Here is a 13,489-nt window from a genome sequence, read left to right as displayed (position 1 = left end):
AATGTTTTATTATGATTATCATTATTATCATCATCATCATCATCATCATCATCATCAATCATCAATCATCATAATCAATCATCATCATCATAATCATTATTATTATAGTCTTGTCTTAAAATAGTATTATCGAAATGTTTTTTTTTCCAGTTCTCAGCCATGAAATCTAAATCCATCTAATTAAATTGGCAAACTTGAGAAATCAAAAATCTTTTGATATATTTTTTCACGTTTTCTCTGCGTGATGACAACGTTTTTTTGTAATTGCATTAAATATAATTCTTGACCTTAATTTCAACTAATTTTCCAACAATTATTGCTTCAAGCGTGTCAATTAAACGATGGATGATAAAACAAGACGAGAACCTGGTAATAAAACGATGTGATAGCCGACTCTGAACAAAGTACAGCTTTTAGATAATTATTTGTCCTAATAAGATCGTTATCCATACAATATTACTAATGAATTTACTAAATTTAAAGGCACATGATGCCTCCGAAATGAATAAAATTTTCATCCAAAAGAAAGTGCAAACATGGATTTTATAACCTTTAAATAATGGTTTAGGAACATGATAGATGCTTATTTCGAGAAGAAAGTAGCGCCGGATGTGATAATGTCATTAAAGTAGCAAAATTTAAACAGCGTAGTATTTTGACTTCCATTTAAAATACCAAATCAATATATCGTTTTACAAATTGCCAAATGCAGCAGATGCAAAAGATAGTTCGAGATATTGGCCAATAAGTAACATTTGGAAACTGTAAAAGAACACAAAAAATAAACATCCTTTGAGAAATGAAATTAGAGAGCATTTCTGGGGCATGATGGGTCATCAATATGAATATCCAAGGACACGATTTTATGTTTATTGTCTGGTTGTGTTTAACTTGGTAGGAAATCCCTTAGTCACAAGGAGCACTTTGGTTAACTATCATATGATGAAGCATTATATTGTGAACCACTGCATAACTGGTTTTGTCCAACAATTTTGACCTGCCACTTCAATCACTTTCGTAAAGGTCATTTGAATAAACACAATATATAATATAATTTTTATATATGCTTTACTTTATTACTGTTGTATTTAAAGGTTACACATTAAGAACCAGAATAATTAAATCTTTCAATATATAGGCTTTGATTTTTCCAAGTGACTATTCGCTTTAAATTTATAAAAAACAAAAGAAGAACATGCAACAACTAAAGATATGCAAAGGTAAAAACCCATATATCTTATTATACTTCTAAATATTATGCTAACTTTCCATTCGCTCAGTAATTGTTTATTGATTATTAACTTCTCGATTAACGAATTTCATGGAAGTTTATGTTTCGATTACTTAAAGTCTTTTTAATGTTTTTGAGAAGAAATCAAGTTTGAATACGTTTTTTTAATATAACTTGGTTTTAAATACCTTTTTAATATTTTAAAATTAAGTGGGTTTTCATACACATTTATATTTTTATTTCACTACAGTATCTTTCAACTGTTCTCTTTGTGACATTATGCAATCGTATAAGCATAAGCGCATACACACTACAAAGGGAGTTATTAAAAATACAACACTGACAGTACACACAACAAAAAAGTTTTGCAATAGTTTTAAGAGAATGGCAATTTTAAAATTAAAATATAAAACAAATAAGATATCAGTTTACGTCTACAAACAGCAAGTGAAATCACTTTACCAACTGCGTTAATATGGATTTTAAATTTACATCATTTAAACAATTGGATATCTTTATTCATATCGATTTACAGTTTGCGGAATATATCGACTACAGGGTCAAATGCAAGAGTGCCAGTCAATCTTGTTGGACAATATTAATAATGCCCCTGGGTGTCAATAATGGCTCGCCCCGGGGTCACTTGATTTCTATAAACCTATATAGGAAACGCATTTAAGTATTCACGTTTATCATATGGAATTCTTTAATTTTTTATCTATGATGTCTGTTGCTATTAACGAAATTAATTAATTGAAAGATTTGTTTATAATTGCAGTAAATGTTTCAGTAAAATTCACTTAAGAGTAAGATTGTAAGCCAGTTCAAACAGCAGAAATATAAAAAAAATCACGAAAGCTACGTTGTTTTTGGAGAAGTTAATTATAAAAGTCACATTTTTCTTCTGTGTTACTGTAATTGACATGTTTGCTCTCCCCGTCGGTGATAATTGTCAATTATTCACTCCTAAATACTAACATTACGACATTACGCCGGGATGGATGCAGTTTTAGCAAACATTGGAGGATTTTTTTTTTTTTGATTTTTGTTGTTGTTGTTGAAGTCGCACAAACACAGTTGAGTAGAGGCCATATGGTGACACATAATGCGTTTCCTGCTGTATTACAGAAGGAAGATCTCAGTGCCCCCTTTGTGCATTATTTCAGGCACAAACCAGCACCTGAATAGAACCACTAATTGTTCCGTAAGCTTTCTCACATGACAGAATCCAAAGATCCTGACGGGGATTCGATCCCACAGCGGTGAGGGGCAAGTGATTTGAAAACACTGACCTTAAACACTCGGCCAGGGACGCCTCTAATTGTTAGAATTAAAAATGTGTTGTGACTTAAACTTAAGTTTTTTGACATGAACTACAAAATAGGAATTTTAATTAATCAAATGGATAGCATTCTGTTCGACTTCAATTCATTCCGAAAGTAACAATTCATTCTTAGACTAAACAAACTGCCTTTAAGGTAAATCTTGAAATGTGATGCCATTAAGTGATTATGTAAACTGTTTTATCATGAAATGCGTTTACGTCATTTAAAATTGTAAATCGATATGGTTAAAAAGCAATAATAATCATGTGTTAGCTTAAGGCAGAGTTTTCAAGAACGATGCTATTAAAACAACATTTAATTCGCCATCTGTCATGGGAATAAGGTTGTGATTTGCACGATATTTTTATGCACGACTTTAACATTAAGTAGTGATAAAAACACTCATACGTATAAACGATAAAGGGCCTTCATTTAGTGCGATCATGAGGTGAAAGACGATAGCTGTTTTGAAATTTTGTTAAAAAGACAACTGTTTTACAAAAGACGATATTATACCTATTCTACGGAAACGTTAAAGGGCCTCCAATAAGTGAGATCATGATGTGTAAGTCGACTGATTTTAATTCGATTTTAACACAAATCAATTAATTTAAGTCACACACAAAAAATAAAACAAATGAATTCATTTCGCCGAACTTTGTTTTGATATGCTTGACGTTTTTGTTTACACAAAAGGTATCTTTTCGTCTTTTGTAAAATATTTTTCTTTTCCACAAAAATTCCCTTAGACAAAAAAAATGAGAAAAGTGACTCATCTTTGTGAATAAAATAAATTAATGTGTGTTGAAACGTCTAATTAAATCGAATTCAAATCAGTCCACTTACACATCAAGATCTCACTTATTGGAGGCCCTTTAACATTTCCATACACTTAGTATTCTGCAAATATGTTATCATTAAGCACAATAACATTTATGTCATCAAATTTTCCACTAATTGTACGTGTTGAATTTCAGGACACATTTTGTTGAGATAAAGAAAGTCTTCTTCGGAGAAAGTGGAAGACAATAGTTCAATGGTTTTTCATATTATTCAAGCTGCCAGTGTTCACTATACAGAATCTTATCATACAACGCAAGTAAAAACATGCTGTTCCTTATCTTAAATGTACGGAGCCCCCCAGGTGACATTTTCAATACTTTTTTCCCCCGGGACTTAATTCGTTTTTACGAAATATTTATCCGTTATTACGAAATATTAATTCGTTTTTACGAAATATAAATTCGTTTTTTACGAAATACTAATTCAGATTAATATTTCGTAAAAACGAATTAATATTTCGTAACAAAACGAATTAATATTTCGTAAAAACGAATTAATATTTCGTAATTACGAAATCATATTTCGTAAAAACGAATTAATATTTCTAGGGTTTAAGGATCGTGGGTCAGTAATACATTATTGTGTTTACTAGTGTATTACCTTCCGTCTAACTTCTCTAATTGCTGATTAATTGCGCAGGATTTCCATTGATATCAGAAAAGCAGCTGATTAATTGTGCTTATTTCCAACTCACAGTGCGGCGCATTTAGCGGATATTTAACCATCTGAAGCGAGGCTTTTACAGGAAGTAAGAATATCCAGAAGTCGAAACCCTGCATTTGTCAGCGATTGGTACTTAATGCCTGGACCTGGAAAACACATAAATAAAATGATCATATTTAAATTTACAAAATTTGCTGTTTTCCAATAGATAAGTAAGACAGGTAACAGCTTGATGTACATTTTTTTTTCGGGAAAATTTTACATCATTTTGTAAAACACATTTTTGTCAAAAAAGTAAAGTGGAAAGAGGTCATGAAACTTCCATATTGTGATTGCTATGGAATAGTATTAAAAGTTAAAGAAGTAGTTTGCTTGTCCCAATCCAAATATTTTTTAAAAGAATAATAGTTCTTATTTTACATCTATTTTTATGTGTGTTTTGTTTTTTTGTTTCAGAAATCTTGGATGAGGTTTTAGTCAATTGGCTGAAATCAATACTTTATGTGAACAGTTTATTGTTATTTTGTTATCAGAATATATGTCTTGACACATAATAAACACTTACATTGTAAGTAAAAGCTGCATAAAAAAATTTCATTCATAATATTCCTTAACCCTATCCCCACTTTTTTGGGGGCAATTTAGTTTGAGGGGGTATTCACATATAAATGCTTATAATTTGAAAACTTGATGGTAAATGTCTTTGAAAAGTTGCAATTGCATAAGTTAAATAGAGTACTTTGATAAAATATTAAGCTTAATCAGGTTGCTTAATATACCCATTACAGGTATCTTACCTTAAAATGTCCGCTGGTGGTATTGGTAGTTTCGAGACTTGAGATTGAAATGAAAATTTCACACATAATTGTCACGAATGTTACACGTTGTTACAACTGTTACCAAATTTTGAAATAAAATTTTCCACGCATAATTCTTACAAATGTTACAGGTTGTTACAAGTGTTACAGCACAAACCTATAAAATGGAGATAAATTGGAATTAATAAGGTAACAGAGATGTAACAATGTTGATACATAGTTTTTACAGCATTGTTACAAGTGTACGAGAGTTTGGAATTAAATGAAATTTACACAAATAATTGTTACAAATGTTACAGGTTATTACATGTGTTACAGCACAAGCCTTTAAAATGGTCAGAAATCGGAATCAATAAGGTAACATAGATGTTACAATGTTGTAACAAAGTTGTAACAGCATTGTTACAAATGTTACGAAACTTGAGATTGAAATGAAATTTTCGCACATAATTGTTACATATGTTACAGGTTGTTACAAGTGTTACAGCACAAACCTTAAAAAAGGACAGAAATCGGAATCAATAAGGTTACATAGATGTTAAAATGTTGTTACAGCATTGTTACAAATGATACGAGATTTGAGATTGAAATGAAATTTTCACAAATAATTGTTACAAATGTTACAGGTTGTTACATGTGTTACAGCACAAGCCTTTAAAATGGTCAGAAATCGGAATCAATAAGGTAACATAGATGTTACAATGTTGTAACAAAGTTGTAACAGCATTGTTACAAATGTTACGAAACTTGAGATTGAAATGAAATTGTCGCACATAATTGTTACATATGTTACAGATTGTTACAAGTGTTACAGCACAAACCTTAAAAATGAACAGAAATCGGAATATATAAGGTTACATAAATGTTACAAGATTGTTACATAGTTGTTACAGCATTGTTACAAATGTTACGCCAACTGGGATTATAATGAACGTTTTTTACCTACGTGTTACACTTGTTTTCAAAACACATATAGGTATGGTACGTAAGGGTTACAGCCGTTATGTTACTTAGGGTTATTCTTGTTACAGGTTCGGATCATCAATGTAACTCATATTACGGCTGTAACCCTTACATCTAAAACGGATCCTTTGGTCGTGAGCGCAAGCCGTCAACTATCGTCGTTTATATCACAAAATGCGAACAGTTTAAATAATGATTCTTAACTGTTCGCATTTTGTGATATAAACGACGATAGTAGATGGCTTGCGCTCACGACCCAAGAATCCGTTCTAGACCGAGTGCTTACCTGCGACCTTAGCAAAGATATGAAGAAGGGATGATGCTTATTAAATATACATTAGACCATGAATGAAATTCTTAGCATATTTAAAATCAGCTATCTATAAAACGCCAGCATAAAACAACTACAACAACGACAAAAAAAAAATTATTTACATATACTACTTGTATTTATTCACCTAGGTTTCTTAGAAAATAAGCATATTTTTATATTAAAATAGCCTGATAGTCTTTTTACCATGACATTAATTACATATCAAGATAAAGTATTCCATTTTTAGGATTATTAAACTTTTTATGTATCATGTCAGCACCAATATTTCTATTTTCATTATTGTTTATGTATACATATTACAAAATAATAAACTTACCTTTGCCCTCTTTATATCAGAATATCGGGAAGTTCTGTTGTTTTTTTTCTGTGACTCAAGTCAACAAATATATACATTTACCTCACCATATGGCAATATGAAACGGTATTGAAACCCCACGAAAAACACGAGAATTTTCAAATAACACCTGAGTTGTCCATGTATGATTAACAAGAGCGTAGCGGTTGGTATCTTTGAATGAGTTTGGAAGGCTATTTTATACATGATAAAGTACATAAATAATAGATTCATTGGGAAAATAATTATTAGATAAAAACTAAGGTTTGTATAGAAAAACAAAAGAGCAGGTAGGTAAGATGGTCACCGTGCTCGGGAAAAGTTTTCATTTATTTTCAGACCCCAGTACCATTTAAAATTTCCTCGAACGCTACACTCTTGGGTTTTAAATCACAAACCCCGGTTTTCAAAAAAAATGCAGACCTATCCTGGAAAGTAGAAAAAACATGAGTTTCACCAAAATTTTAAAAAAAATACATGTATAATATTTTTTGTCCCCTTTAAAGTGTTGTTTGGGGGAAAAGGGGGACAAGATGAAAACGGGATTCAAAATTCCTCCGCTTTTTCCTTGTGTTTAAGGACCGTGTTTACAGTAATACATGTAAAACATCAGTTTTACTAGTGCATTACTCAGTGCGGCCGATTTCCTTTGAAGTCAAAATAGCAGCTGATTGATATAAAGTCCAACTTACATTGCGGAAGTATTTAGCGGATATTTTAATATTTGAGTGTCCTTGCAAAAAGCGGAATTAAGAACATCCCAAAGTCGAAACCCCGCATTTGACAGGGGTATGCATTAAATGCTACAATCAACTGAGGTTGGGAATTATCATGTCCTTTTTTATTCTAAAGGGAGGTAATTTTAGTTATTTAAAGGGTTGTAAATGCTTGAAGAGTTGTCTACCTTATTTAGATATATCTTCATTATGATAAATTGCGACCGGAATATCTATGTTTTGTAATTCTTATTATGATCAAGTAGCAATTATTTCGTTTCAATGCATTTGAAAAAATAAGATGTGTTTGTGAATACTTTTTGAGATTGTCATAAGTTTAAACATGGAAAAGACATGGAGAAACATAATAATGAATATGAAAACTTCAGCACATTTTGTTACACATCGACGATAATTTAACCTGTCGATAGACATTTGCAAAGAAACAATTTACATATTGCCTTCCTTGTCAATCACAACTACTCGGTCCATTCTGCTGGCATTGATTAAGATTTAGTTATAATTGTAATTCAGCGGGAGCTTTAAAGTAGATTATGAATGTTAGACGTTTTTTCAATCATAATTTTACCGAAATAGACTTTATTTTTACGTGTTAGAACTTCTTTTAATCCTTATTAAGTCCGCGTAATACATGATATTACAAAAAAAATAGTCGAGGTCTTCCGATAAAAAAAAATTTTAAAAAAATGTAAAATAACTATTAGTCTGTTTTTCTATGTCACTTCCTTGTTAACTCATTAGGTCATTTTCTAAAAACACATAACTATGAAGCTTATTAACTACATTTATCAAAGTACTGTAGTACCGAGAATTATAACAGCTATTTCTTTCCTCGAAAGTAATTGTTATAATTGATATAACTGCTTAATAATAACATGTATGACATTTTGATACTGTTGACCTTTATTGCCGAAATATGAAATTTATGAGGAAGCAATAAAATGTATAATTACTATAAATGTCTCTTGCGTGCATGATTATATCGCACTATCAATAATATAACAAGTTAAATGTTGATGCTGCATATCAAAGACGCCGCCAAATGATGTGAACAGTCACAGGTAATGTACAAAATCTGAATTGAAAATCGTTCTCTATTACAGTTGAATATCCGAAGCACTAATCAATTGTTTCTACATGTTCTTGTTATGTGTCTGAAAGTCTGAAATCTTTGTCTGTTGCGTCAAGATTGAAACGTCTGGTCGAAGCAAAATAAATTGGATAACAAGAAAAATTGAAATGATTGGTAAACTTAAAACGAATTCAAGTCAATATGTTCCGAGAATATGTCCATTTAAATATTGGTGCTAATTGCATAATGTTCGTTCGAATGAATTTGAGGACGAACTGTCTTTTATTTTACAAATAGCAAAAATTTGTCTGTAATATCAAATAATAGTTATGAAAAAATAATATATATAATCAATTCTTAGTTACGTTTTGTTTACTTATTTATAAAAGATTAAACTACTTGATTAAACTAAAGATTGCATATTCGCCTAGAATCTAAGTATAGGACCACTAAATGTAGTAAAAAATCAAGGTGAAAGAGAACAATCGTCAGTCACAGAATCCTTCAAAATAACCTATTGGAAATATTTGTGATACATTTTAAAATAAACGTACTTTTTTCAATCAGTTAATCTGTTTTATAACTTAAAATGAATTACATGTCGAACACGTGTTGCCTGTTTTTGCAAAAAAATATTTCCGCTGTGTACGTATCGCCAATAAAATCTTAGTTGCGTATTTTAATGACACCTTTTGTTCCCTGTCCGAATTTGGTTCCCGTCATTAGACTAGAACGATAGACTGGCTCATTGGCACGTTGTTTATTAGGCAGATAAAATTAGATAATTATTAAAAGAATATGATATTCAAACATGGCACTATCACTTCAGTTAAATGTTTATTTTAATCCCTTAAAGCTCTGTGACATGTTGTACGTAAGAAAAGCTATTTTTATTAGAAAATTTGGAAACAATGTGATTTTGTTAAACCAAGAAAATAATGCACAAAACAAGTCTAAAAATTTCCCCATTGCTATATGAACAAATGCATATCTACTAGACGGCGCGTGCATGCATAATATATAATACTGCAAAATCAGCCGATTATCGCTCATAACATGAAAATTATTACATGAATCTTGAATATTTTTACTTTTCTAAAAATCTTCAAAAAAATTTTTTCTCAAGTGTAATTGTCATGACTTGAGAAGAGTTTCACATTATCATGCACTTCAGATTAACTCAAACACAAGTGCCATATAAGCTTACATAAATACCATATAAGACAACGTGTCATATTATCTCGCAATTCATATTAACATGAAAATCATATTATTTAAAACACGATTGTTTTTATTATTATAATTCTGGAATCATAGTATTTATATAAGTGAACAATACGTAAAAGTATTTTGAAAACCCAAATTTAGCGCGTTCTCAAACTATAAACGTAAACAACAGAATTGCATGATACTTTGGGTTCTCCAAAACGTTTATATTTTACATAATTGTTTTTATTCATAATGCTAACTGAATCAGGCTGAATTCTTATTGTGCTAAATATTAATGCTGTTAAATATTTACTTTTCTTTTATAACACCGCCATATCACTTTGTATAACTCTTTACTTTCTTTTTAATGTTGCTTCGACAGCTGCTTGTGATTTCTGCTTATATTCCGTGACGTCTTCGTTACGTTTTGTAATAAATGTACACGTATATTGCTTGCATATCAGACATCTTAAGATGACGTCATTGTGCCGTTATGAATGAAGTTATAAGTGCATACACTACTATAAGAAAAAAGTGCTTTATGAAAATATTAGTTTTCCTAATTTCTCTTCGAAATACCATTAATTTGTGATATGAAAGAAAAAGAATCAAACACCGCCTGTCGTCACAGGCAGGAATATCTAGCTCTCGGGTAACTGTTAAGCGGAAACTTGACATAGTCTCGCTACCGCCGTAAAAAGGTACCTCGAGCTAGATATTCCGGTCTGTACCGACAGTCGCTGCAAGATCCTTAAAGTATTTTCTGATGGTGGGTGTTGTGTCCGAGTCAGAAATAAAGTATATGTTCTGTTCTGTTTTGTTCCGTATCAAACAATCAAATTTGCTATAATCGTTCATAAACATACAATTCTATCAAACTTTGTGACTATTTAGATATCTGTAAATTCTCATGGTAGGTGAAATATATTCAGTCTTTTAGAAAAATGCTTTCTGATTCCCACGTTAAAATGGTACGCGTGTAACAACGACTCTTTTATAACACAAAAAAAAGAAAAACTAAGATTCGCCCATGTCAGCAGAGAAAATGTTATATTTAATAGATAGAACAAAAGGTTTCGTGTGTGAAAAGGCAAGAGTAAGCAGTTTCGTATTTTGTCAGAAAAAAATGTCGCAATAATAACCAAATAACCTTCGTTGTTATGTATTATCTAATTTAATGTCCGGACATCTGTCTTCTATTTTTTCAAATTACCCCCCAATTGCACTTTTATCTCATTTAACAGTATGATTTTATGTCAGGCAGACATAAACCACTATCGTATATCAAACTTGAAAGCGTATAACTGATATTATCATGTCTTTGAGAGTGAATGTTAAAGTATTTAAATTTGACGTTATCTTTTCGCTCCTTCACTGCGCATGCTCAGTAGACATCTGGTTCTCGTATAGACAAGCTCCCTAGCTCATGCAGCGACCTTGTAAACAGATATTTCAAAACATAGAGTTTGACTCAGCATTTTTATACGACATACTTAAATAAAAGTGTTATGACGTTCTTTAATTTGTACATTTTTTTTCTTTTATTGCTTGTCAAAAAGCCTAAAAACAATAAAACTTGAAATTATGTCATTATTGACAAAAAATCATTATAATTAAGTTGAAAATCAAATTGTGCAATTCTTAGCCCGATTTGATTGAAAATTGTTGCAATGCTTTTGACTTTTGAGTCATTTTTTTATGATAAAAAATATTATTTTGAAAAAAATGGGTGATGAAATAAACAGAAGATTTGCACATAACTTATTGGCCCAGGCCGTCATCAAATGGTACATAAAGCTCGGGAAATAATTTTCAGTCAGAAAGAAACCCACTGCAGAGTCCCTTTAATCAGTACATGAAAATAACTATTTTGTTAAGTTGTTTTTCATAATTATATATGAGCCGCGTCACAACAAAACCAACGTAATGGGTTTGCGACCGGCATGGATCCAGACCAGCCTGCGCATCCGCACAGTCTGATCAGGATCCATGCTGTTCGCTTACAAACCCTATTACATGTAGAGAAACTGAAAGCGAACAGCATGTATCCTGATTAGACTGCGCGGATGCGCAGGCTGTTCTGGATCCATGCTGGTTGCAAACGCACTATGTTGGTTTTGTCGTGACGCGGCTCATATACTTAAGTTGAACTTAATTTAGTACTTCTAGGGCTATGGTGTACTGTACCTTTATATGTAAAAGCAACTCTAGCTGTCTTCCTTTATCAGAAATTTTGTTATTTTTCTACCGATACTACGTATAATCATAAGTTGTATTTATAGTTTATTTTAAATTGTAGCTGAATATGACTGAACAGCAGCGTTAATATTTTATCCAACTAAACATTCAGCCGTTTAGAACATGATCAAAATACAGAAGTTTGGGCGTTCCACGAAGGCGCAAGCATGTTTATAAAACGTATGCTATATTTATACAAATATGCATTCTTACTCCAACGCCCATTGAGAGAAACTGCTATAACAGTCTCATCTTCGTTCAATACATCTCGAAATAAGAGAGGCATAGACCTTTTTAAGCACTTAACAGCGTCAATTAGTAAAATTTTTTCAAGTACATAAGTTAAGTGTTTTGTGAACAAAACGATGCTCATCGCAACAATAGAGGCCAAATTACATAGTCCTGTTATAGTGATAAGTGTTGGGAACTAAGTGATAAGTGGTGTTTTTAAAAAGTCGGCAACAAAGTCCACCCTTTGATTTGTTGCTTAACTTATATCGGCAGTTATTTTATTGTGTATTGTTGGTATATTTTGACCTTAAGCCTTAAAACTCTTTAGTACATATACATGCTCTATGACACATAGTTTAGTTTATACTTACATATTTTAGGTCGTTTGTTTTGGTTTATTGAAACACTCTTGAGCTCGTTCCTGAAACCAACCAGTACTAAGCAATGAGTGTAAAGTCTCTTGCTCACCGAAGCAACGACTTGCCCCCTGACGAGGTTTGAACCCACGCCGCCAGTACTGTAATCTTCAGATGTGCTAACCATTCGGCCACGCCGCCATTCACTATAAAATCATAGTAACTAATATGTTGCTATGTCGTATGAAACATTGTTGTCCAGGTCTAAATGTCTTAAATCAAAAAATACAATAGAGGTGGGACAGATTATAAATATCTTACACAGTGTATGTTAATCTATGCTGCAAAGTACAATAAAACTATATAATATCTATTTATATATATTGCTCCTTTTGATTAACATAAATTAGAGCACTGATAATTGTTACTGAAGTAGAGTTACGTCATATCCGGATGTTATATATGTAGGGCTATATTAATGTCTCAATGAAGTAGAGTTAAGTCATATCCGGTTGCAATATTATGTAAGTATATTAAAGATTATTATTTCATTAAAGGGAGACACAGGCAAAATTTTCATTTCTTAGTTTTGAAATTTTCATTCATTATTCTGTAAATGTCCTCAAAATGAATATACTAAACAGTCAAAGGAACAAAACTTTTCTTCATATAAAGAATAAAATGGTGTTTTCCTTAGACTTGACCCGCGTGGGTCAGGTTAGAGCGCTAAAATTTCACAATAGTTGTCACTCTGTACTCTGGAAACGTTAAAAAACATGTCAAATCAATTACTTAGACTTGTTTCAATCATACAATATCCACAATATTTGTTATTGTAACTTCCAGGGTTTGTTCAAATCGCATGAACTGTTTTTAAACTTTTCGGTGATTCTGTTCGCGTCAAAATTTCGTTCAACATATATAGATATATTTAAACTTCAAACCCAAAATATATAGAATTTATACAGAAATTCATGTTGGGACTTTAAGAATTGTCATTTTAAGGTGATTTGAGTACAGAAAATCATTTTTATATTTTTGCCATTATTTTGCCTGAGTATCCCTTTAAGAAATTGATGGCGTCATAGCAAATATAATTATAAAGAAACATATACATAGAAATATACTCAGAAGT

This window comes from Ruditapes philippinarum, unplaced genomic scaffold, assembly GCF_026571515.1.
Source record: "Ruditapes philippinarum isolate M1 unplaced genomic scaffold, ASM2657151v2 ctg3775_1_1_1_1, whole genome shotgun sequence".
Lineage (NCBI taxonomy): Eukaryota > Metazoa > Mollusca > Bivalvia > Venerida > Veneridae > Ruditapes > Ruditapes philippinarum.
The sequence above is the reverse complement of the archived record's forward strand: the minus strand, read 5'-3'. Positions refer to the sequence as shown.